We start from the raw sequence: 27,476 nt of genomic DNA on the forward strand, positions 1-27,476 counted from the left end.
GGAAAGGGCCATTGAGATTACCAACACTTAATAGACCACAAGATATACAAAAAGGATGAGAGGAGACCCAGTGGAAACATCTGGGAGGGGGGGGGGGTTTCATCCAAACCACAGAGAACCCCCCCTAAAGAAACTGAAAGCTATAAGCCTATTACCAGGGCCTCTACCTATTCCTACAAGACCTCCGCCTAATCTTGGACCCCAGTGCTTTCACTGTGGTATGTTTTGATATATCACCCGGGTCTGCCCCCAAAAGGTGGAACTCATGGAGGTGGGACAAACAAGATCCTATAGGGATCATATAGGGACATAGCCCCCCCCGACCCCCATCACCGACAGGTATAGAATAATGGGGAACCTGAGAGGCCTAGATAGACTGCGGGTGTCTCCAAAGTGTCATGCAGCCACAGGCAGTCCCAGGAGGGGTACGAACCACCACAGGGGTTGTAAACATTCAATGTGTACACAGAGACAATAAACAATACCCAACCACTGTAGTTTGTATACAACAAGAGCGTCAGTCGATCCGGTAACCCTTAAAATAGGGCTAATCCCAAACTACCTGAGGCCCTGGTTTTGAGTAATGACTACCCCATATCATTAGGCTAATAAGAGAACAATGGACCAAGGGAGATGAATGGAGGACAAGGGCCCCGTTCTCCCAACTGACAGACAAGGAATGGCCCCAAGGAAAACCCAAGAAGAGTAGAGGACAGAAGAGAAGATTAAAAAAAAGACAGGCCCGATAGGAGGGGTCCGATATTTGGGAACACGGTCAAGGTTTCTATGTTGCCCAAAGGGAAGATCCCAAACTTCAAGAGGCCTGGAAAAGAGAAGTCTATCTTAGAAACATTTGATTTGCCCAGGATTTACCACCCAGTCTGTAAATATTGCAGAGAATGCCCAATTTCTTACAAAAACAGTTGGAACCTTCCAATGAAAGTTCCGTTAAAACCCCTACTGGTCATAGAAGAACCATTCTTCAGAGTTGGAATGGACATAATCGGACCGCTTCTTCCATCATGTAGTAGGCACCGTTATGTCTTAGTCTTGGTAGACTAAGCAATCTGATTTCAGGAGACAATTGCATTAAGACAACCTAATGCCACTCAGAAAGCAAAGACCATGATTAATATTTTCTCCAGAGTAGGGTTCCCGAAGGAGATCATAACTGATCAGGGAACCTCATTTGTCTCCAACTTAATGAAACAGGTCTGCCAACAGCTGAACCACTTACATCAGATCCGGAGTATAGTTAAGACCCATTTAGAACAGGCCCAAGAAGCACACAAAAAACAGTATGACAAAAGTAGAGAATGAACCCTAGACACTACTCAATTCTATCACATCAATCTGCTTAAAAAATTGGAAGGGGCTAGACATGCCCTACTAGGGAAGACAGAGAGCCACATCCCATATATCAGCAAAGCATAGATTCTGATTTGTCTTTTCGCCAACAACAAGAGCTAAATGAATGGTTACTCCCTTTGCAGTGTGTATTTTCTTTAACCCCAGGAAAAACTTCCTTGATTAAACATGCAATACATACAACCCCAGGAGAGATAATATGACTACATCCTTATCATATACCTGAGTACTGGCGGGAAGCCATTGAAAACAAAATACAATAAATGTTAGAAATGGCGAAAATTGAACCCTCTAAAAGTGAATGGAGTTCGCCCATTGTCATAGTACCCAAGCCGGATGGCTTTATCAGGTTTTGTATAGACTTTAGAGAGGTCAATAAAATATTCCAATTTGATGCATACCCACTACCTCGAGTGTATGAAATGATTGGGAGACTGGGTAAAACCCAGTTCATTAGTACCGTATACCTGTGTAAGGGATACTGGCAAGTGCCTCTACGGGAACAAGACGGGAAAAAACACATTTTCTACTCCAGGGGGGCTATATCAATTCAGCATGCTCCCTTTTGGGTTACACTGAGCTCCCGCCACCTTTCAAAGACTTATGAATATGATCCTCAAACCTTTTCTGCAGCTTATATAGATGATATAGTCATCTTTAGTGATTCCTGGGAACAACACTTGACCCATTTTAAGAAAATAATTCAGGCATTAAAGGAAGGAGGCCTAACCATAAATCCAGCCAAAAGCCGTCTAGCTGCCCTGATAGCTCTTGGGTAAGGGGTACATTAAACCACAAGAAAAGAAGGTAGCAGCCATCTTAAATCTACCCTTTCCCCATACAAAAAAGGATCTAAGAGTCTTTTTGGGTGTCTTGGGATATTATAGACGGTTCATACCCTCCTTTTCCCAAATAGCCGCCCCTTTAACCAATCTCCTAAAAAAAGATGTGAGAACAGAACACCCATCCGCGAGAGTCTTCCTGGCCTTTTATCAGTTAAAGCAATCCCTTACAACCAAGCCTGTACTTCTCAGACCCGATTAAACCAAACCATTCATAATACAAACTGATGCTTCAGAATATGGTTTAGTGGCTGCCCGGTCCCAAAAAGATTCCCAGGGACAAGAAAAGCATATAGCATGTATTAGCCATAAACTTACACTCCAGTGGAGAAGGACTCCCTGCCATAAAATGGGCCATCAAATCTCTAAGGTATTACCTTGATGGCCAGGAGTTCACTCTGTACAATGATCATGCCCCACTAGAGTGGTTGGCCTGAAACAAGGGACATAATTACAGGCTTTTGCATTGGTTCTTAGCCTTACAACCCTTTTGATTCACTACCCATCATGGGAAAGGGAAAGAACAAACCAACGCTGACTTTCTCTCTTGGTACCCCTTGGATCCATTTCTTGCAAGCAATAAAGTTAGGAAAGGAGGATGTGGGAGAGAGCCTGACCCAAGGCCCCTTACAGCCCACTACTTACAGGGGGTAAATCCATTGTTCCACGGGAAGACGCCAAGGATGCCGAGACTATCCCGAACCTGGAAAATATAGGAGAAAGAAAGGGTTAAACCATTTGTAGGAGAGTAGGATCTGTTTACTATGGTTACCCTCACTTTTTGCTGGTGTTTCACTGTTTTTCGACTTTAGTCTGGCTGGGGTCCTGCTAACCAGTACCCCAGCCTAGCTGCTTCCTCTCTAAATTGATTGCATGTACTTTAGCTACACTCCAGATTGGTTGCTGGGTTACCCTTGTGCGTCCCTAGTATATGGTACTTTAGGTACTAAGTGCATAGGTACCCCAGAGGCCTACCAGGGGCTGAAGCATGTATTATGCCACCCCTGGGAAGCCTTCCAAAATAGCACCACAAGTCTGCTTCTGCAGCCTGGGTAAGGTGGTGCATGCACCCCTACTAGGATATAGGTTACCTATATCTACCTTTACACACTGACACATATAAACCTATAAGTCACACCTATGGCAGGCCTTATCAATCCTGAAGGCAGAGTGCTTGGTTTTGTGTGAGAGGGTGCCCATGCATGAGCAGGATTCGTCTGCAGCTTTTGGAATTTATTCTCTGATGCTGTTCTGTGATGCAGCCAAACCATATACTCTTAAGTGCATTATAACCTTGCGGTTAATGCTAACTTTGGAATGGCTGCATGGAAACATGTCGTGTTTGGTGTCAAACACTTTGGAATCCTACTCCAATGCCAGTCCTGGCGGCGGGGGTACAATTCCACCCTTCTAGAGGGAGAAGACATGTACACACTTACCTAACTGGTAATAGTTTAAAAGAACCCCAGCATCACAAAATGGATGCTGCAGCCACAGGCACGAGTCTGACCTCCTGCTGCTGGACGAAACTCTGGCAGGGGAAGCCTGGACAATAGGTTTCCTGTCACAGGGAGGTGTAACCATCTTCCATACTGGCTTTAGTGTATTGGTACTGGGTGGGTGCAGTCATAGAATGCTATTCAGACAGTGCTGAGGGCACACTTGAAGTCCCTGTGCATACTCCAGTTCAAACCAGTTGTAGGGGCACTCAGCCCCTGCTCTGGCATGAAACTGAACAAAGGGAAAGGGGTGTAACCACCCCCTCCCTGGGCCCTACCATAGGTGGGACCCTAGAGTAAGTCCAACCTCTAAACTTAGTATAAGTATAGGAACCCAGTCCTTAGGACTTTAGATTATACCTGGACGAAACTCTGAAGCTGAATCCTAGAACTTCGACATACTATATCGACTAGAGGACTGAATAATCTCCCTTGGGGTCAAGGAGTGACTCCCCTGTTCAAACAGGCACCAAAGAAGCATCTTGTCGGTCTGCATTTCCAAGGCTCCCGCCGGATCCCGAAAGAATTGTGACTCAGGACATGGACTTTCAGACTTCTCCGAGGCCGACATGAGATTCCAGCAAAGCTGAGACCCGCAGCCCTCACGAGTGATGTGGAACCGGAATTCCTGGCGACTGCACATTTGCAAGTGCATCAACTTCCCGAGCTCTCCCAAAGTTGTGCGTTGGGCTACTTGTAGTCCAAGCCCCGAGCACCATTTGCATTGAAGATTGTGGGCCTACACTCCACAAGTGCTCTGTGGGCCCGCTTCTAGCATTTTTGCTTGAGGCTCCTTTGCGATCACTGGTCAGTTGACTGGTGGGTCCCCACAAAGGTAACTCTTCTGTTTCTTGGGCTTTCTTGGTTGTTCCAGACGTGCCCTGACTCCCCTCCAAAGGGTGAGTCCCTCAGACGTTGCTGGTCTGCTCCGAAGCCAATCTTTGCTTTCTGCGTGGGTTGCTGTTGCCAAGGCTTGTTGGGTCCAATCTGGATACCGACACCGCAGCACGTGACATCCGTTGTGGGACAGCACGAATCCAGCACCTGGTTGTAGTCGATGCCTCCTGGTCCTCGTGGCTGAAGAGTCAAGCTTCACATTCTTCATTTGAAAGCACCCGACATGGGTGGGCATCCGCTCATCGACTTCCTGGTTACTGGCTAGTGACCCAGACTCTGTCCACTCAGCTTTCAGGTTCTTCAGATCTTCGATCGACCCTTGGATCCACCCGGACACTTTCGACTTGGTCGCCAGCAGCACTTTTCAGCAGGCCGCCATTGAAAACGACTACGAAACCAGACATCAAAAGACACCTATGCACCAGGCTTCCCTGGGTGAGGTAACTCGAGGACTCCGGTGCTCCCTTGGGTATTGACTCTAGAACTGCCTAGTTCTAAAGGGGTTTGCTCCAATTCCTCTTCCAAGTGTCCTTAATCTGTAATTTTTCACCGCGACTTTCACCATAGAAGTTAATGGTGATTCGCGGCTGTGTTCAGACACTGCACGCATCCCCCGTTGGTCCCCTAGGTCACTGCCTTGGGTGGTTCTTGGTGGCCCCATCGGTTCAAAATGCTCTAGGCCTTGTATCTATGTCAGTCATGGTTCTTATACCACTTTCTTAATATATGGTTTGGTACGCCCCTAGGGCTCAATGTACAATGTGCTAATTTACTGTGTGATATATAAGTTTACTTATGTACTTTTGCCTATGGCCTCATAAAGAGACTAGAGCAGAGGTCTTCAATCTTTAGGGCGCGACCCAAAGGGGGGCCGTGGAGTCATGGAAAGGGGGTCGCGCTCTTCCGTTGCTAAAAGAAAACACAGGTTGGAGCGCTATTCAGGGACTCTCCCGTGCTGGGAAACAGAAGCCAGGCAGACAGTTAAACACACCTTTCTGCCAGTGTACTGCTGGCCTGAAAGAACACAACGAGTTTAACTGTCTGCCTGGCTTTGATTTCTCAGGAAAGGAGAGTGATGTTGAAGTTCATGTTTTGAATCACTTGAAACTTTTTGAGTGGTAGTGCAGAGTTAACTGAACTGTGAAGTGCCTGTGTTTAATTATCATTTTATTTCCATAGCTTTTATTATCCCTGAGAATGTGTTGAATGGACAGTTATGTTTAAAAAAAATGCATTACATAGGGTCTAGATATTACTTTTTTTTTAATTTCAAATCATTTTTATTGAAGTAGAAGAGAGCAAAAGAAACACAGTACAATAATTCTTCCGTTACAGAGATGACTGATACATTTAGCGATGTACAATTACACAAAAGCAAAGAATATGAAAATAAAGTAAGAAAATCCATGGGCCTCCATTACAATGAAATGGTGTAGGGCAGCTCCGCAAGTATTTTTGCTGCACTGCCCTATGCCAATTCAGTGCATTCCTGTCCTTTCTGGCAGCACACAATTTGGTGCCTAGCGCCAACGCAGGCACCCTTGCACCATGGTGCAAGGGTGGCTGCATTGTTTGCAGGATTTTTTTTGTGCAAGAAGGCACGCTTTTCTGCACAAAAACAACCCATGGAGGCTTTTTCCTCTTTCTATGTGTGATACACATAAAAAGAGGAAACAATTGATTGAGGAGAAATAAAGATATTACTCCTAGTTACGCATCGCCTGGGGCAGCGTATAGTTTTGGTGCATCCTCAGGTTTACAAGGTTTACAGATGCTTGTAAATCTGGGAATGTGTCAAAACCCATGGAAAAACTCACCGCAACACCCATGGAGCACCCCCCGACGCAGTGTAAGGCAACACATCAACTTGCAGTGTTGCCTTACACCATGGGTACTCACAAACTTTCTCTCGGGGGCCAAATTTACAGTGTGGTTTGTGTCCAAGCGCCGCACCGGTGGGGGCGGGGTCAGTGGGGGTGGGGCGGGGCTAGAGCAACAAAAAAAAACTGTGACCATGAGGTTGAACACAGGTCCCTGCAGCAGACTTCGTCCACTGAGCTACAAGACCCGGCATACACACCTCTCTCTCTCTCTCTCTCTCACTCTCTTTCTCTCCCTCTCCATCCCTCTATCTCTCTCTCTCTCTCTGCCTCCCTCCCTCCATCCCTCTATCTCTCTCTCTCTCTCTCTCTCTCCCTCCCCGGTCTCCCTCTGTCTCACTCACTCTGACTGTATCACTCCCTCTCCCTCTCTCCTTCCCTCTCCCTCCATCCCTCTCCTTCCCTCTCCCTACCTCCCTCTCCTTCCCTCTCCCTACCTCCCTCTCCTTCCCTCTCCCTCCCTCCCTCTCCTTCCTTCTCCCTCCCTTCCTCTCCCTTCCCTCTTCCTCCCTTCCTCTCCCTTCCCTCCCTCACCCTCACTCCCCTTCCCCCTATTCTCTCTCCCTCCCTCACTCCCCTTCCCTCACCCTCACTCCCACTCCCTCCCCTTCCTTCCCTCACTCCGCTCACTCCCCTCCCCTCACTCCCCTTCCCTCACTCCCCTTCCCTCACTCCCCTTCCCTCTCTCACTCCCTCCCTTACTCCCTCCCTCACTCCCTCCCTCACTCCCTCCCCTTCCCTCACTCCCCTTCCTCACATGTTTTGAGATCTACTACTTATTTGTAATGGGAAGCGGGTACAAAATCGCCTCTGTACATTTGAGCTATAGTTCCCAGTGGCTGCTGGCATCTACCGGGCAGGGGAGGTGGGCAAATAAAATAATTTATGCATGCAGCATGTTAGCAGCGCCCTGATTGGAGGGAGTGCCTCACTCGGCGCTCCACAGCTGCCTAGAGGTGTGTACTTACTCTCAGCCCAGCTGGGTTTAGAGGTTTAAAGTACGCATGTCTGGCTGGCTGTAGCAAGATGGCCAGTCTAAAAGACATGTGCACTTTGAACAGTGCATAGGCAGCTTTCTGCCCACCACTGCTCCCTGCTGCCACTCAGCAGGCCCTGTGCTGTCCTAAACGGATGTACCATGTTACAACGCATACCATTACAACTACCTACTGTTACAACGCATACCATTACAACTACCTACTGTTACAACGCGACCATTACAACGCATACCATTACAACGCATAGCGCTTTGAGGTGCTGGATAGTGGTAAGTATAATTTACTATTCTAACTCCAGTCCCCGTGGACCCTAGGGAAGGTGTTGGATAGTAAATTATACTTATTCCCTATCCTAGAGCGCCCCCCAGCGCAATGCGTTGTAATGGTATGCGTTGTAAAGGTTGCGTTGTAACAGTATTGCGTTGTAAAAAATGCGTTGTAACAGGTGTATACCGTCCTAAACGCTTTGTTCAGCACGGGACAAAGAAAAATAAAATGGTAATGAATTTCCATTTTATTTTTTATCAGGGGGATCTTGGCGGGCATTTAAGTGGGGTGACGCTCCTACACTCCAATGGAGGAGCACCCCCTGAAAGTTCCACGTTCTGAAAATCCAATACTATACCATCAGCTACTCACCGGTCATAAATGATGTCTTTAGTTGTTCAGAGCTAGAGCAGAATGAAGAACCAGCAATCAGGGACATATTTTCCACTCTTTATGAACCTCTCTCTGTTACCAGGAGATGCGGTGGGAACACCTGAAGCCATCGTTGTATCATGGCACGCTGCCCAGTACTTTTGGGAGATATCGTGCAGCATTTTGTGGTCAGGATGCGCCTCTCGAGGAGAGTGCCCTGATTGTTTTTCTCGGCTCCAAAACTCATCTGCCGAGTGGACAAGATTACCTGTGAAATCATGCTTCAAACATTTGTATTTTCTCATATTCAGCAAGAAAGCTGTGTGCTTGGACTATTAATGACCAAGAGAATAGATTGGCTCTTTAAATCCCCTTCCAGGCCTGGAGCCGGTGGCAGGCAGCGCTGCAGCTATTCACTGAAAGCGCTATTCTGAACTGCGCTCTGCGATAAATATTTGGAATTGGGTTGGAATGTAATGGGCTGCCACTCCTACGCCACTCACCCTGTCTGTGTGCCCTCCCCTCTCCCGAGCTGTGACAGCTTCCAGGCGCGCGCACACAGCCGCACCCAAGCCTTTCACAGGTCTTTAAAAGACCATTAGCATGCTAATGAGGCTATTTTACCCTCTCAGCGCCCCTGCAGCCCCACTCTGACTACGGCGGAAATCGCCCGGCCCCCACAGGCAGCAGAGTCTCTAAGTCGAGCTCTGGTTGCAGACAGCCTATAAAAATAAAATAAAAACTCGGGTATGATGTCTGAAAGGTCCGCGGGCCGCCAGGGAAGGCTTGCCGGGCCGCAAGCGGCCCGCGGGCCGTACTATGAGTATCCCTGCCTAACACCATATCTAGGAGGCCATGAAATGAAACGCAAAATGACTTTGCATGGCCTCGTAGATATGGGTCTGCGCAACCAGAGCGTCATAAAAAATGATGCAATGCAAGGGGCTTATAAATTAGCCCCTATATTTTGAAAGCAGCCCGTATATTTTGCACCATTTTATCATAAAACATTTTGCAGCAGTCTATCTTATACTGTGTGTAATGCAAGTATAAAATAAAGACTTACACATTCACAGTGCTTTCTCTCACAGGCTGTGGACTTATAGCACTAAAAATACACAAGTCACTATTTTCCACTGATCCAACCACAATTTAATTCTGTAGCTCTCTAGTTTCACACATGCAGTGCATTAACTAATAGAGTTTTCATAATGTATTATGGTGCATTTCCCTCTGAGTAACACCTTTTTAAAATGTATGTATCATTGAAGCAGCCTGGTATTTTATATGTAGCTACCGGACGGTGAAAGACCTAAAATTTTTTAGTATGTTTTAAATATGATGAACGATGTTCAGCAGCCTCCAGTTACATGCAGCTGTAAATGCCAAGCTGTCAGCATCTCATGAAATATAATATGGTTTTCCTCTAATGCCGTGCAAGAAAGTTGCAGCCCACTGGAATTATGTGATTGTGAGGCCACAGTGATCTTAGCATGATTATAGATTTGTCGCATTTACCACAAAACCCATCATCTGCCACATAATCTGCTGATTTTAACCAAAAATATTTTATTTATTCAAAAGGTTCAAAAGTTACTAAAAAGCAGCAATAGGTGTTGACGCTTAGTAGAAGGCCATTTATAAGGCTGTGCTGGTCACCTTTTTGTTGCTTATTGCTATATTTAATGTTAAACTGGTACTAATGAGGTGCAACCACAGATTGACCATTTCTCTGGTGAACATTTATGGTTGTCCATGATACGGAGTACCAGGTTCTATAAATTTACGCTAGGTCCTTATGCCTCAAAAATGTTTATGGGAGTCTCGACATCAAAAGGTTTGAAGACCACTGGACTAGAGGGATGTGTTTAGAACAAATACATCTATTTTATATATATATATACCTGGTGTGGTTCTCCTTTCATTTGGTCATTCACGAGATTATAGACTGGTAAAACAAGCTGCTTTACATTCCTTTAATACTTAGCCTGAAGGCTGCTCTCCATAGCTACCACTAGGATAACTTTCTATATAGGTTGTCTTTAAACCTACCATCAATAAGGGTTGTTTGGACTGGTGCAAGGCGCCCACTATAAAAGTTGACAGCATATGCCAGGCCAACTTCTCACACCATTCCTCCTGGCCTCTCCCATACAGAAAGTAGGAGGAGCCCACCCAGGAAAAGACCAATCTGGGACCGCGCAAGGAGAAGAAAAGGTCCTCGCATCGGAAGAGTTTGGAGCGGAGGTCAAGAGGCAAAGCCACGAGTAACTGGAGAACGCTAAGGGAAGCCCACGAGGAGTGCCAAACAGTGGAAATGGATAACCAGAGGAAGACTCCGGGGACAAAGAGGGAGAGTATTGGCACGGGCGGTGAGTGACCATTAACTGGGCGTATCCGAAAAGGGATATTTTTAAACGGGGACGCACATTGTTGGGGTCGGAAGACTCTAAGGAACTGTCACTGATCTTTCAAATTAATGCCACTTCGTATTACATAGCTGTTGCAGGCAGCCCAATAGCAAAGGGCAGATTTTGTTTAAAGGTAAAAGCGGGCACGTTATTTTTGTTTGGTGAATTTTCCTCTTTCGCTTTACTCGGTTCGGAAGCACTGCCAGATAACCCTTGGGGTAAAGTCGCTGGAAACAGGTTGATGATTAATACAATTCAGATAGAAGGGCCTTAGGGATATAGCCAATTTGACTAATTACTAAACTTTTTTTCCTGTAGGTTTTTTATTTATCTCTGACTCCCAAGTGGATTATCCAGTGCGTGGAGATTTCCACCACTATTTATTTGACTGTGAAGACGTGAGTGAGGGTGGGAAAAAAGGACAAGTACAAGGCATACCCTCCTCTAGTACTTTTCATCTCTCACCCTCCCTATAGAGTATGTGAAATCCCATTCTTGTCACTTTTGTTGTGATGAAGGACACTATCTCAGCCCCATTCAGAACATACAAACCTCAAGATACTCACCCTTCTTTTTCCTATTTTCGAGCCTCCTGGGGATTTCCGCCTGGTGAACGGTGACCTGTAAAAGAGAAGAAAAAGCGGAAAGAGTGGTCAAGCAGAGAAAATTAGGAATCTAGGAAAATACATTAAACAGTTCCTATGTGAAGTTTATTCTGTGACTAAAGAAGCAAAAATTGAGAAGCATATCAAGCATCCTAGCTTCTATTTCAGTCCGTCCCTCCCAAAATGAGTCTCTACAGGAGGAAGACAGCCAGTTGCGAAGTAGTGCTCAGAACGGGATCTTGCCTGGCTGATATCCAGCATACCCCAGAAGGGAAGGGACACTACAGCCGATAAGGAGCCCCTAAGTAGCCTAGTGGAGCCAGAGAAAGGATTGGAGAACGCCGAAGCTGCCCTGGAGTCCAGAGGCCACCAGCAGGACATGGAATCAATCCAGCCACATTCCAGGAGGAGCGTGACTTAGGAACGGGATCTCAACAGGGGAAGTGGGAGGGACCAGCACTGAGTCAGGAAGGGATTTACAATAGTTTGAGTCTAACAGGTCCATTTGTGAGCATGGGTGAAAAGGTTGCTCTCTTTCTATACTGCATAGCTAAATGGCATGAGTTTTTTTTTGCATGTCCCCTGTCCAAGCGTGTTATAAGAGAAGTTACGTAGCGCGCACTATCTGCAGGTTCTTCCCATAATACAGGGAAATAGTCAGGAAAGCTAAAGCTTACAGGGATGCTATCTTACAAACTTGTACTGAAGAAGATATTCAGGTCCTCACCTCTCATTTTTCCTGCTTTCTTTCGCACATGCTCATTCAGTGATTGTTGCACAAATATAAGGCACATCCTTTCCATTCCTATACTATTCCCAGGGCTACTAAAAGGAAAGCAATTCTTCTTTTACAGGATGTACCGGATCAGAATAACGTGCCTGTAACAATTTCTCTTTTTCCGAGGGGTGCAGATTCCAACCGCCGCTGGTCAGTCTTCCAGGATTCTAAAGGAAAGGAAACATAGTAGGAAGATTTGAGAAGAAACCTAACTCTAATCCGTCAAACAAATAAAAACCTTAAACTTAAATCAATGGGCGTGGCATTGTTAATCCCACATAACTAACAAGCTATTTTTCCCCCATTGAATTCTTCTGCTGTGGCTCCCTTGGACTCCCTTTGTAGAAGAATACAGCATAATAAATAAAGGGCATAATTTCTGTCTTGTCAAGTTAGAGGTGGAACCTTGAAAGGTCTCTAAAATGAACAGAACATCATTAGTGTATACTCCCAGTTTAATTTTAGATTATATTTTAAGCATACATTGGAGCAATCCAAATAGGCGATTAGTTTAGAATGAGGATATGAAAGGTTTTCATGATTTTTCTGTCTAAATCACTGAATAGAGACTCAGTCGTTAAGTAGGAAATCCAGTATGCCCAACAGTTAGAATAAAGAAAATACCATTACTCTACTCACAAGTTAATTAAGAGCCAAGGATGAGAATTACATACTTTGAGGTACACACAAGCCCCTGAAATTAATCTGTTAGGCAGGGAGTAATGGAGCATAAGGAGGTTTGGTAATAAGACCTTCAACAAGCAAGATGTACCTGAATTCAAGGCATTCTGGATTTGAGGACTGCACTCAAAAATAGAGATTTTAATGTCAAATATGGTATTTTTCATTCAGGGACATTCTTGATAACTGATGGCAATGGGAACAATAACTGTAGGGATGAGAAGGAAAAATTGACTATCAATGATTTGGTGGTTACAGTCCCATAATATGTTCCCATACTTCTGGCTTGTTCAGAGTCTAATAGCCATTGTAGTAAATGAGTTACTTCTTGTTCTTGTTAAGGATTAAATTGCTCCATGGGTGGATAACAAGCATGGACAACAGGTTTGATGAGTTCATGAGTGTTGTGAAGTCAGTAATCCCTTCTGATATTTTTGTGATATGCAGTCATCTTTTTTGGGTGTGGGTTAAACTTAAGAGTATATTTCAAATAGTTATATGATGACAACCTGTATCGCTCAAAGTCATTTGTATAAGCCTTGGAATACTGTTGTTGTGGTACATGGTGGACCGAGTACGATTGTTGTTGCCTCGGGGAGACATTGTTCTCTCTCTATGTGGATGTAGGCACATCCTAGAATTCAGATGTATGGCTGCGTTCACACATATATTGTTCACCTTCTTTATTCTTTCCACAGGCTTTCCCTACATTATTGTAACCCACTAATATGGAATTGGGTTTCTGTTTACAACTGGGGTGGGGATGTCAATGATACTCATTGTAGACTTAATTGTAGACTTTAATGATGGGAGGAATCCACTAAGATGTGAACACTTAATAATATACGGTGCTGAAGTTGTCATCATGAAACATTAAAGATTTTCTACTCCACCCAAAAGCAAAACAAGTCATACCTACATTGAGAAGCAAGGGAGTTTTATTAATGCCTGCAGGAACACATCTTTCACCTGAACAAGCAGATAGCGAAAAGGTATTTTGCCATTTGATTGCATTTTGCACTGAATATGAGTCACAAGAGTAGCATGACTATTGTTTTTTTAAATAACATTGAGGTTGAATGCCTCTCACTAATAAGGCAAGTGAGTTTAGTTGACAATAAGATTATTAGTATCTTTTTATTACTAGTTGAAAATGTATATTCCTTTCAAGAATGAACCCCAAATTTGGTTTCAAATTGTGCACTCCACTCCCCCAAATAGAACTATATTATTGGAGATTGTTGTAATTTCTCATTTTATTATATTCTACACATAAATTTGATGGTCAGATTTAGTGGTACTGGATATCCATTCCATAAGGTATTTTCTTTCTTATAGATTTCGACAGGTTCATATATCATTATTTTATTAAACTGGAAGCCTGGCTGGCCTTCTTGCCAGAAGTCTGGCAACTGCCCAACTGATATGTTATGTTATTTGGAATTTCCAGTGTGCAACGTTCACCCCCAGCGCTGAGTTCACAATTACAAGTACTGAAACTCACGACCTAAAAAGAACAAATGATGCCTTGGGAAAAAAGCCAGGTGGTTTTAAGGAGCTTTCTAAAATTGGTAAACTTTTCAGCTTGCCTCAAGGAAAGAGGATGCTGATTCCATGCCTTTCCACCAAGCACAGAGAAAGAACTGCCTCCTCTAGTCTTCAAGCTGAACCTGGGAATTACTAAAAACTAAAATGAACAGAACATCATAAGTGTATACTGCCAGCTTAATCTTAGATGATATTTCAGGCATACTTTGGATCAAACCAAATAGACGATTAGTTCAGAATGAGGATATGAACTGTTATTCGTGGTTTAAACAAAATCTTCTTATCCACTGAAAGCCAGTCAAGTTCCCCTTCACCATTTAGTGAAAAAAGTCCTGCGAGGAAATGTAAGTACTAGTTGTACTGCAGCATTTTAAACAACCTGAAGCTTTTTAATTATCAGATACCTAGCTGCACAAAGGTAAAGACTGTTACAATAGTCAATCCTGGATGTAATTAAGGCATAGGCTACTGTTTTCCTAGCATCTAGTAATAAATTCAAAAAAATATTTTTTGCCTTAATCATTGATAAACAAATTCATGCAACAGCAATGACTTGGTGATGAAAAGATAGATCAGAATCAAATTTAACACCCAGATTTCTGGCCACATCATTGGAGGGAGGAGGCTTAGTGAGACCTTCCGACCACCAGTTGAATGCAGAAAATCGATTATTCTTTCCAAAACACAAGAATTCTTTTTTCTCATATTACATTTCGAATGGTTTCAATTCATCCATTTGATGACTTGACAAAGCCAGTTTTTTAATTCATTTTGGAACTTCAAGAGTTATTGTAGATTGGCAAGATTGAGTTTCATTGCATATGACATAGCAGAAATCCCAAATGAATTGATCCGAGCAATTAGCGGGGACATATAAGCATTAAACAAGCTGGGGCTCAAAGAAGAGCCGTGGGGGACACCAAATTTTAGATTTTTTTCTCTTGTTCTAAAAGAACCCATCATTACTACTTGTTTCCTATCTTCTAATAAGTATTGAATCCACTCTAGGGCCTTTCCAAGTATTCCAATGTCGACAATGTCGAGATGCTGCTGCCAATAAATCAAGGAGAATTAGGATGGCATTCCTGTCATTATCCAACGTAAACTATGGATTCGGACACTTCCAAAAGTGCAGCTTTTGAGTAATGTCTTGGTCAAAGGATGGTGTGAAGGAACTTGTGAGTTTCCAAATAATTTACCACTTGGCTGTTTACTAGAATGTACCCTTTGCATGTACTCATCTGTTTGATTGCTTATATTAAAACCTGCTTGAATCACCTCTATTTTTGGTCAAATTATTCAGCCAAATGATCAACCAACTCTTGCAAACGTTCTAAGTCTAGAGCACAGGCTTTAGGACGGAAAAAGTCATTGGCTATTTGATGAATTATAGAACAGAAATCCATATATGATGGATCGTGGGAACCTAGCCAGTGAGAAAATTTAAGGTTATCCCCAAATTTTAGGTTTGCCTTACCAGAAAAGAAAATTTCTTTTCTTGAGTCCCCTCACTCACCCAGGGTTGCCCCTAGGTGACATGCTTCATCATTGGGGCCATTCCAAGCATCTACTGCTTGGGGCGTGCTGAGACTTGCGAAGGATACGTAGGAGCAAAGATTTATTGAAACTATGTGTGGTGCAGTGTATGGTGGAGTGGTGATTGGTGCTAAATTAAAAATACCTAGCTAGTGGGCTCAATTTTTTATTCCTGCTCCTAGTTGGTATAGTAAAAAGGGGTAGATAAAGGAAATATAACTGTTATATGGTCATAGTCCCTAATATCCTGTCGACATGTTTCAAGGTGTCCCCTAAACCTCTTCTTCAGGACAACATGAATACACAAAGAATCTATAAAGAAGGAACTAAGATAGGAAGCTATTATTCCAAATGAATGGGTTATAACTAGATAACATATCTCCCCTGCCACTATCAGGGCATCCAGAGAACAACTGAACACACCTAAAGAACCATCTGGTAGGCTAAAGAACGTTCATCTGTAAAAAATATGTTAAAGATTTTAATCTGTGTGTTCAATGCAAAGCTGACCATATAGTTGATAAAGGCCCTTAATTGTAGATTTATCTTTTTCCAGGGTGTATAAAACATTGCTAGGCATTAAAGATTCCTTACAAAAATCTGAACATGTAATGCCATTAATTAAGCTTCCTTGAGCACCTGTGTAAGAAGATAGATTATTATTTGGGGTAAGTGACTACCCACCTCTAGGAACAATCAAAACCCTTGTCAGGGTGAACCCTCAAAGTCACTAAATTAACCTCAGCTCAAATCCTTAGTAGAAATGGCACAGAGCAGACAGGCTTAACTTAGGGCAGTGTGTAAAGTATGTATGCAAGCGCTTAAACAATAATAATTTTAAAATGCAAAACAATAGAAATCCCAAAGCGAATTAGAGAAATAGACAAAAAATGTATAAACAAAATGACAACAATCCAATAAGGTGAACCAGAGATAAGCATATTTAAATTATTAGTGCTGAAAAACGCAAAGCACCAATGAAAGTCAATTATTACAGTAGACTGGGATGTAGGCACAGTTTGAAGTTGACTGTGATGGAGTGCTGGTTGGGTACACTAACCATGTTTGTCCTGGTCAAAGATTGTATTTTCTGACTTAGTCCTGTAAGTCTCAATCCACTACAGGAATACACTTCTAAAGCCCACCATGACCTCAGGAGAGACACTCAGAGACTCATGGGCAGAGGCCAACAACAAGATCCAGTCCCCGTTCAGTGGCCGCTAGTCAGCTGGGCAGATCCAGGAAAGGCCTCTAGTAGCTTGCTGTATCCCTGTAGCTTGAACTGGAGGTCAGCCTTGGTCCTGGGTACAAGAAGGAGCAGGCCCAGCCCTTCAGGGTGCCTCTCAGGTCACAATCCTCCTCTCTTCTTCTTCAGGTCCAGCAGTATTTTGAAGTGAGTGCCTGGAGATGCTACCTGTATGCCTGGCATAGTCTAGTTGATATTGACCTGCAAGGATAGAACACAAGTAGAGAGCTGAGAGAATTAAAAAAAAAAGTGATATAAAAGAGCAGATTCAAGGCAAGGGGAGAAGGAAAGAAATGAGGAGCAAGAAAGAATAAATGAAGAATCCAATTAACTAAACTCAATAAAAATCGACTGCAGTATCTCTCTCAAAACCTCTTCCTAATTTTCCCCAACAGAGAATGTGAGCTTCCGGTTTCAATCCAATCTTGTGGGCATGTGTATAACTGAGTGTGGAGGTTTGCAAATTAGAATTGGAATTCAGAAGCCTGTTTCATTAACACCAAATCCTTACACACGGTCATGAAAGAAGGTTCTGTGTGGTGATTTATTTATAAAGTTTTATATAGTGCGAACAAGGCTTCCATAATTTGGATTTAAGGGTCAAATTACATTTAAATGGGAACCACAAATCTTTATTGTTTGTGTAAAAGAAAGGCAAGACTAAGAATTTCTGACTGTCAGGAATGAGGAGTCAGACCCAGACTTGAGTAACTAACAGTGATGAAGGTCAGGAAATTCTATGAAAAACTTCTCAATTGTCCAAAACAGGACTGAAAGTGACTAGATACTTTTGAATCTCCAAGTAGGATTTAGAAAAGTAGTGGAAACCATTGATCAATCAATGAGACTCCATCGCGTGCGGTTTAAATACATAAAGCTGAGGAAATCCACCTTATATCTGGTATTTATAGACCTGAAATCAGCATTTGACTCAGTTGATAGAAGCCTTCTTTGGTCTACTTTGAGAGATCAGGGGATATCAGAAAAAATGTTCTGCTTGCATTACAACATATACATCACAAGACCACTGACAGGGTCAGTTATGGAACAATAGAGTAACGCAAAACACACTTCTCAATACAAGTAGGAGTATGTCGAAGCTGTATAATAGCACCAATATTATTTAACTTTTTTTAAAACCTATTTTATTAGGTTTTATAAATTCATAAAAAACTTACAATGTCACGGAGCATTATCTCACCTGGATACGCCCACAGCGAATAAAGAAGAGCCCAATGCTTATGTAGTTCATTACAGTATAAACATCAACACGAGAACAACTGTCTGCGGTTGTTAAAGGCCAGGTAGCCCTAGAGAATCAGTTCCCATGTATGTGCATGCTCAGGACTACGCTGCCTTTTCTGTGCCTCCAAGTTCAAGGGCCCTCTCTTGCACTCAACCCATATAAGCAATTTGAGCCTCCACCCCTGGAGGGAGGGACCCAAGGCTGATTTCCTAGCCATAGACAGTTATCACCTAGCGATGACGAGTGCAAGGTCAGTGAATCTAGTAGTGAGGAGCTCTACCTTGGGTCAAGGGAACTGTGTGTATGTAAACAATAGTACTAGATCAACTTGAAGTGGGCATTACATGAGCCCTGGGGTAAATGACAAAATATTGGCGCAGTCTAAGAGCTCCCTACCATGTCAGCCGTCCATCGGTCTTGAAGGCTGAATAGTTTTCCCCCAGTGTGGGAAAGTAGCACACTATAGAGACTAGTGATCGCAAGTGTGTGGCCGGCTGTAGTATATATTCGTTTTAGACACTCGAGCTCCGTGGGTTCTATTTTGCCATTTCCCAAAGTTTGGCATTTGGCCAATGACATTGTCCCATATAGTAAGAAGTACTATGGGGGGAGCATGCGTTTGTCAATTGAAACTTCGGCATTGATCATTGGCATACCAATTCCCTAGAGGTATACCAATTCCTGAGAGTGGATAAGTTCTGTCGTTCCCTCTATTGTAATCTTGACCAGTCACTTTTATACGAGGTGCAGCAGAGCTGTTAGGGGAAGGTCTCTGGCAAAGGGGAGCTTTGTCGTTGCGCTTTGTAGGGTGTTAGTCCATGCAAAGTGGAAGGCAGTAAGTAGTAATCAATTGGGGTAATCTTGTCTTTAGCCTTGTAGTGTGATGAGCAAGAAGGGAAAGAGGGTTGGGTGAATTGGTATGAATGTTACATTCATAGTGACGCGTCTCCTCCCCATTCTCAGCGTTGATCCCCTCCAATTAGCCACCCATTTCAGTTGGGTAGCGAAATAATAAAGTTCAAGGTCTACAACTGCTGCCCATCTTTTTGCCCGGGGGGAAACACAGTTAAGGCAGAACAATCTTGCAGCTCTCCAGGTCCCAAAGGAGATGTATTAGCAAACTGTCCGCTTCGTGGAAAAACGATTTGGGAAGCCGGATTGGGAGGGCTGAGAAATAATATAGTGCCATGGTAGAAAACTCATCTTTGACACGAAAACGTACCCATTACCGGCAAAGGCAATGTCAGCCAGAATTGTACAGACTGGTGTGAGGAAGCTAGCGCCACTTGAACGTTGTCCCTTAATAAAGCGGTTTCATTATGGTAAACATTGATACCCAGGTATCTGAACGTGTGCGGTTCCCAACTAAGGGCCTCATTAGGATGGCGGACGGACCTGCGTCCGTCCGCCACACCCGAGATGGAGGGACCGTCCGCAGGGACAACGGCGGTCCCTCCGGTACAATTAGGATGTGACCGCCACCCTGGCGGCCACATCCTGTATCTTTAACCTTGCGGCGGGTGCTGCTTCAAGCAGCACCCGCCGCAAGGTTAAAAATGCATGTTTTACATTTACATGCACAAAGCGGCAGGTACCGCGCTGTGCCTGTCGCTTTGTGCATGTAAATGCTGGGGGGTACCATAGGTACCCCCCATGTGCACCCCCCACACCCCTGACACCCTGGGGGCCCGCAATCCCCAAACTCCAAAGACCACATGCTTTTCCACGGCGGAAAAGCCGCCGTGGAAAAGCATGTAGCAATGAACATCTTAATTTGGCTGACGGTGTCTTGCAGACACCGCCACCAAATAGCCCTACAAAACCCGCGGATCAGCGACGGACGGTCCTGCCGTCCGCCGCTGGTCCCACCGCAATCCCACCGCCATCCTAATCTGGCGGTGGGTGTTTTCTGTGGCCGTGGCGGTGAATCTGTATCCTCCGGGCCGGCGGTGGCTTCCGCCGGCCTGGAGGATGCGGAATCACTGCCATCCTAATGAGGCCCCAAGTGTTTGGTCTATTTCATGGGGGATGTCCCATGACACTGGTGCATGTAATGGGTATGCATTTGACTTGCCCAGTTAGTACGCAGTCCTGAGATAGTGCCTTTATTGCCTTGTGTGTGCCCACGATGTCCAAGTGCTCACCTAGCAAGTACAAGCGAAGATCATCTGCATAACGAGATACATACAATGGGAGGGCCTTCAATGTGCAGTCCTCCATTGTGCTTTCCTGTGCAAAGTGTCAGGCTCAACAGTCCCATCACTATACAAACAGTATCAGAACCTGATGGGTGCCCTTCTAAATCATGCAGGGTTCTGAGATAACAGTACCAGTTTTAACATGGGCCAGCGGACTCATGTTAAGGAGACGAGTCCAACCTAGGAAACCACTGCCCAACACTATACCGGCTATTGTGACATACAGAACTCCAACCACAAAGAGTCAAAGTACTTCTCTATATTTATAGAGATTGTGAGATAATTAGGAGAGTCTATGATCGGGGTGCGGGGAACCAGTCCCAGTTGGCACATGCTGGCGATTGTGCTGCCATTACGATTAAGCAAACACAACAGGTGATGGACCGAATGTGGATCAATGTCACACACTCAACCCAGTCCAAAGATCTGGGTCCAAATCCATCGTTATTTTGCACTCCACACCACCCTGGGTTAGACAATGGCGATATGCAAATCAGCTCTGACCCTGTGCCCCATGGGAACAGTCCAGTCCGAACTACAAAAGCCATGTCCTTCCCAGAACGGAATCAAGCATCCGAGGACCGGACCGGTTTCGAGGTAACACCTCTCATCAGCCCGGCTAGCTTGACTCCAGTGGTGTGGAGTGCCTGGGACCCACGTCTGGGCATCCCCAGCGCACTTAGGGCGGAATATGCAAACACAACAGGTGATGGACCGAATGTGGATCAATGTCACACACTCAACCCAGTCCAAAGATCTGGGTCCAAATCCATCGTTATTTTGCACTCCACACCACCCTGGGTTAGACAATGGCGATATGCAAATCAGCTCTGACCCTGTGCCCCATGGGAACAGTCCAGTCCGAACTACAAAAGCCATGTCCTTCCCAGAAAGGAATCAAGCATCCGAGGACCGGACCGGTTTCGAGGTAACACCTCTCATCAGCCCGGCTAGCTTGACTCCAGTGGTGTGGAGTGCCTGGGACCCACGTCTGGGCATCCCCAGCGCACTTAGGGCGGAATATGCAAACACAACAGGTGATGGACCGAATGTGGATCAATGTCACACACTCAACCCAGTCCAAAGATCTGGGTCCAAATCCATCGTTATTTTGCACTCCACACCACCCTGGGTTAGACAATGGCGATATGCAAATCAGCTCTGACCATGTGCCCCATGGGAACAGTCCAGTCCGAACTACAAAAGCCATGTCCTTCCCAGAACGGAATCAAGCATCCGAGGACCGGACCGGTTTCGAGGTAACACCTCTCATCAGCCCGGCTAGCTTGACTCCAGTGGTGTGGAGTGCCTGGGACCCACGTCTGGGCATCCCCAGCGCACTTAGGGCGGAATATGCAAACACAACAGGTGATGGACCGAATGTGGATCAATGTCACACACTCAACCCAGTCCAAAGATCTGGGTCCAAATCCATCGTTATTTTGCACTCCACACCACCCTGGGTTAGACAATGGCGATATGCAAATCAGCTCTAACCCTGTGCCCCATGGGAACAGTCCAGTCCGAACTACAAAAGCCATGTCCTTCCCAGAACGGAATCAAGCATCCGAGGACCGGACCGGTTTCGAGGTAACACCTCTCATCAGCCCGGCTAGCTTGACTCCAGTGGTGTGGAGTGCCTGGGACCCACGTCTGGGCATCCCCAGCGCACTTAGGGCGGAATATGCAAACACAACAGGTGATGGACCGAATGTGGATCAATGTCACACACTCAACCCAGTCCAAAGATCTGGGTCCAAATCCATCGTTATTTTGCACTCCACACCACCCTGGGTTAGACAATGGCGATATGCAAATCAGCTCTGACCCTGTGCCCCATGGGAACAGTCCAGTCCGAACTACAAAAGCCATGTCCTTCCCAGAACGGAATCAAGCATCCGAGGACCGGACCGGTTTCGAGGTAACACCTCTCATCAGCCCGGCTAGCTTGACTCCAGTGGTGTGGAGTGCCTGGGACCCACGTCTGGGCATCCCCAGCGCACTTGGGGCGGAATATGCAAACACAACAGGTGATGGACCGAATGTGGATCAATGTCACACACTCAACCCAGTGCAAAGATCTGGGTCCAAATCCATCGTTATTTTGTACTCCACACCACCCTGGGTTAGACAATGGCGATATGCAAATCAGCTCTGACCCTGTGCCCCATGGGAACAGTCCAGTCTGGTTGGGGTGAATAAGTGTACTGACATGCGGCAGTAATCTATTAATCAGTATTTTGCTCAAGACCTTGTAATCGACATTCAGGATGAACAGTGGCCTACAGAAGGATGCCTGATCTACAGCCTTATGCTTTTAAAGGAAAGGTCTCCCTCGCCGTTGGTGGGAGGGATACTGAAGCCTTAGCCACATTGTAAGATTTTGTGAGGATTGAAGAAAGCTGTGCAGATAAGCGGCATAGAATTCTATAGGTAGACCATCTGAGCCAGGTGTTTTGGCTTTGGCTAGTGCATTGACGGCTTCTGGAATCTATTAAATGCAATTTCCCCACCCAAGGAGGTTGCCACTGCCATTGAAAGTCGGTTGTTCCAGCAGTTATGACATAATAATGAAGGTTCTGTGGATCTGCACCCCCCTGCTGGGTATAGAAGTGAGAGTAATATGCCACTGAAACCTCGTTAGTATCAGTTTGTGTGTATACTGGACTGTCATCTGCTCTGGTCATCTTGAGGATCAGAGAGATGCGTTGAGCAGGGTTGACCAGCCAGGCCAATGACCTCCCAAATTTGTCACACCCGTTATGCTCCTTTGTGATATAGGCCCAGCAGTCCTATATTTTAAACTGTTCTATCAATACAAGGATGTTTTCCCATACGACTCTCAGGTGCTCTGGGGAGCAGAGGCACCAGTCCAAGGCAGCTCCAGATGGGACAGGAGTGCTTCCTGGTGCATAATGTCCACGCGTTGTGCCTGGACCCTTACCATTTTGGCGGTGCAGTGGCTGCGCACCACTGTCTTAAATGCCTAAAAACTAGGAGGGAGGAGGTCATGCCTGTATTGTCAATAAAATACACCCAAATTGTGTTCTCTAGTGCTGTTTTACAGATCAGGTCATTGAAGGCCAGGGTACATAGTTTCCAGGTAGTGATGCTCGGCCTGGTTGGGTAGTGCTCCTTGTAAGTGTCAGCAGCAGAGGACTGTGATCCGAAAAAGTTTTTACCAGATATTCGGCCCGAGTCTCATTCATGAAGTTATATGGTGCAGATGAAAGTGTCAAGTCAAACAGACAAGCTGTGCTTACCGCAGTAGTAGGAGTCGGTAGTGCTTGCAGAGTGATGAACTATCAAGAGTCAATAAGACCCCATTCCGCAATTCAGCAATGGGGATAGCGAGTACTTTTGAATATCGAGAGAAAGGGCGGGGAACGTTGGCTATGCAATTGAGGTCCCTGCCCACGAGTATCGGAGAGTGCAACACCGCAGAGATGTTTGTTTCCAGGAAGGCAAGGAAGGTTGGTTGATCAGTGTTTGGGGCATAACTTTAAATGAGAGCTATATCCTTACCATTGAATGTGCTTCCGAGTCGAATATAACGAGCCTCTGGATCTATAACTTTGGTATGTACTGTGTCTCTGGTAGAACCCAAATGAGGGCCCCTCTTGCAAAAGTTGAGTAAGTGGTGGCATAGAGTTCCCCCGACCAACGCATCTATGGGTCCATTCCCTCTTGTTTTGGTCTGGTGAGTTTCCTGCAGAAACGTTACCTGGGCTCTATGTCTTTTACGAAATGGTTGGACCCTATATCCCTTACTCGAGGAGTTAAGGCCCCGCACAACCAACATTATATAAAACTTTTAATGGAATGTTCCCCTTAGATGTATACTTAGTTGTTTCAATTGAAGGAGGTGAGAACGTACCAGTTCTTATCTTTGTGGATGATGCTGTACTGCTATTATGAACTGAATCGGCTATTCATCATTTGCGGAAAGGTTTAAAGTACTTTTGTAACACCAAAAACCTTACCATCATTATTAATAAAACAACATTCATAGTCCTGCATCAGAGAGTTACCCTGGCAAAAACTTTTCATATCAGAGGAAACACCTTGAAGCATGATTATACACATAGGAGTTTACCCCAGGGATGTTTTGATTAACTTGAGGGGGCATTGATGATAAATGTGGCCACTTAATGGACCTTTCCGCAGGATAAGACATGTAAGCTCTGCTCACACAGTTTTTTACCCCACTCTGTACGTAAGAATTCTCTCTTGAGGTTATTTGTTTAGGAAAGTGGGTTTCTGTTGCAGTACTCCCCCACTTGTTGCCCGATCTTTGACTAAGTGTGCACAGGGGTCCTGCTAACCAGGTTCCCAGTGCCTATGTTTTTTCTCAAAACTGTACCATTGTTTCCATAATTGGCACACCTCTTGCTTACATACAAGTCTCTTGTAAAAGGTACCAGAGAGGGTCTCTTAGGGCTGCAGCATGTATTGTGCCACCTTAAGAGACCCCTCACCAAACACATACACGCAGCCACAGCAGCCTGTATGTTATGGTGCATAGAAAAGTGATGAGTGGACCTGGCACACATCATTGTGAGCCAGGCGTGCTAGCACTGCAAGATGCATGGGTCAGTCACCCCTGCAGCAGGCCTTAAAGCCCTAAGGCAGGGTGTGCTATACCTCATGGGAGGGCATAAATGCATGGGCAGATATGCCCCTATAGTGTCTAAGTCCATTCTTAGACATTATAAGTGCACAATGAAGCCACATGCTGAGTATATGGGCTGGGAGCTTGTCACTACAGTCCCACAGCTCCATGATGGCTTCACTGAATTCCAAGATGGTTGGTAGCAACTATCTAAGATTAATGAGTCCACCCTTTGCCAGTGTTGGATGCATTAATAAATGTACTCAGACGGCACCTGAGAGGTGCCCTCTGAAAACCTACAAACCCACTAGTGTGTACCTGCGTGGTCTGCCTCTGCCCCAGCCTGCCACCTCTAGACATGTTTCCGAGCCCCTGAGGTGGGGGCCTTTTGCTCTTGTGGGTCAGAAACAAAGCCTGCTGGGGGTGGAGGTGCTTCACACCTACCCCCAAGCAGGAACAGCATTGAAAGGCGGTGAGTCTCAAAGGCTTACTGTCCTTTGTCATGCTGATCAGGACCTCTCCAAATAGTGTAGATGCCCGCACCCCCCTGACCTAGCCCCACTTTTGGCGGAATGGTCGGCAAGAAAATTTGTAAATAGGAGACGTGTGTACCCTCCCAGCCAGAGCCACTTCTAAGGTGCCCTGAGCTGAAGTGACCCCTCCTTCTAAAATCCATATTGTTGTATAGGATTCTAGTCAATAGGGCTAGGGGTATGCCCCTTTCCCAGTGGGAGTGGACATACAAAGGGTGTAGGCACCCTTAAGTTAAGTAGCCCATTGGCTACTACCTTCTAAATGCTGTAAAACCCCTAAATTGAGTATTTAGGGGCACCCCTGAACCTCGATCCTCATATTACCTATGACCGACAAACAAGAGGACAAAGAAGAGCCATGCAGCAGCGAAAGCTGAAGTCACCAACAAACTTTGCCCCAGCCCTACAGGCCTCTCTGCAGCGCTCAAAGACCTTGCTACAGAAGAGCGTTTTGTCCCACAGCCCAGCGACCTCCACAACTCTGACAGGTCTGCCTGCCGTCTAAAAAAGATTCCTAATCTCCTGTGGGCAGCGGACCTGTCCAGAAGAAAAGCAACTTTAAAGACATACCCCCAGATTCATCAAAGTCAAAATCTGTGATTTCTAAATTGCGAGAAATAACGAAACGCAATTTAGAAATTGCAGAATGGGATTCATGAACAAATGCGATTAAAAAAAGCGAATCGCAATCGGCCGCAATTGCCGATTGCGATTTTGCCAAAATCGCATAAAATTCGCATAATCGGCCGTTTTCCATGTTTAAATTGCGACCTCGCAATTACCGAAATCGCAAATTGCGATCTCGCTAATTGCGAGATCGCAAAAACGGGAAGTCGCATTTCGAGCACAGTGATGGCATCACAACCAGGTAGCAGGCAGTTCCCTCCCTCATTCTGCATACTGAGCCTGAAGTGGAAGCAGCACAGTCCAGAGCTCCACTCCAGACCACCTCCAGCTCACATTCAGGAGACACCCCACAGCAGAAAATGTCCCAGGAAGCAGCAGGGAGCAGTTCCTCAGGAAGGAAACGAAAAATCTAATTCTCAGAGCAAGAATTGGAATACCTAATTGAGGGAGTGAGCAAAGACCATGACCGGCTCTTTGGGAAGGACTCAAGGAGGGTGCCTGAGGCGGACAAAAGACGCATTTGGATGCGCATCCGCGCCAAAGTAAATTCCGTGGGAGTGACCCAGCGCTCCATAGATGAATTAAAGAAGAGATGGTATGACCTCAGAGGGCGTGCCAAGGAGAGGATTGCATAGAGGCTGGGGGAGCGTGTCGCAACAGGAGGAGGAGAGCCCACTGTACCACCCAACACCCCACTGGAGGACCTTGTGGAAGACACCCTGAATCCCGAGGCATGCGTGGGGGTAACCCGGCTGGACTCCTCCCGACCAACCCAAAAATCCCAAGGTAAGTGCCATGCGACTGCGACCCTGTCCCCTAACAATGGCCATGACCCCCGAGCTACCCATTAGAAACCCCAGTCATGCAGGCCATGCACACCAGAAAAGCCCTATTGCATTGTGGGACATGTAGTCTGACCACAAATTCCATCTAGCCCCATACAGCCAGACCTGTCCAGTGAGAGTCAATCCTACAGCCAGTCAGGGAATGCTAACCTGCATGCATGTAGCAACCTTCCATGTGCAAGATACATGTCATTAATCAACGTCCACTTTACATCACAGGTGGCGCTGAAGAACCCAGCACTGATAGTGAGGCCCTGCAAATAGATGACAATCCTGAGGACAACGAGGGAGACGTCCATCCTTCCCCTCAACCAGGACCATCAGGGCAAGCAGCAGCACCAGCAGTAGTACCACCACCTGCTCCTGTGGACAGGGCCACCTCAGTAACAACAGGCGTGCCACAACCGCACCGTGTGACACCCATGCCAGTGGTAATGGCAACAACAGCTGCAGCATGGAAACAAACACGGAGCACAGCCACTGTGAG

The sequence above is a fragment of the Lissotriton vulgaris genome, chromosome 2_1, assembly GCF_964263255.1.
Source record: "Lissotriton vulgaris chromosome 2_1, aLisVul1.2, whole genome shotgun sequence".
Classification (NCBI taxonomy): Eukaryota; Metazoa; Chordata; class Amphibia; order Caudata; family Salamandridae; genus Lissotriton; species Lissotriton vulgaris.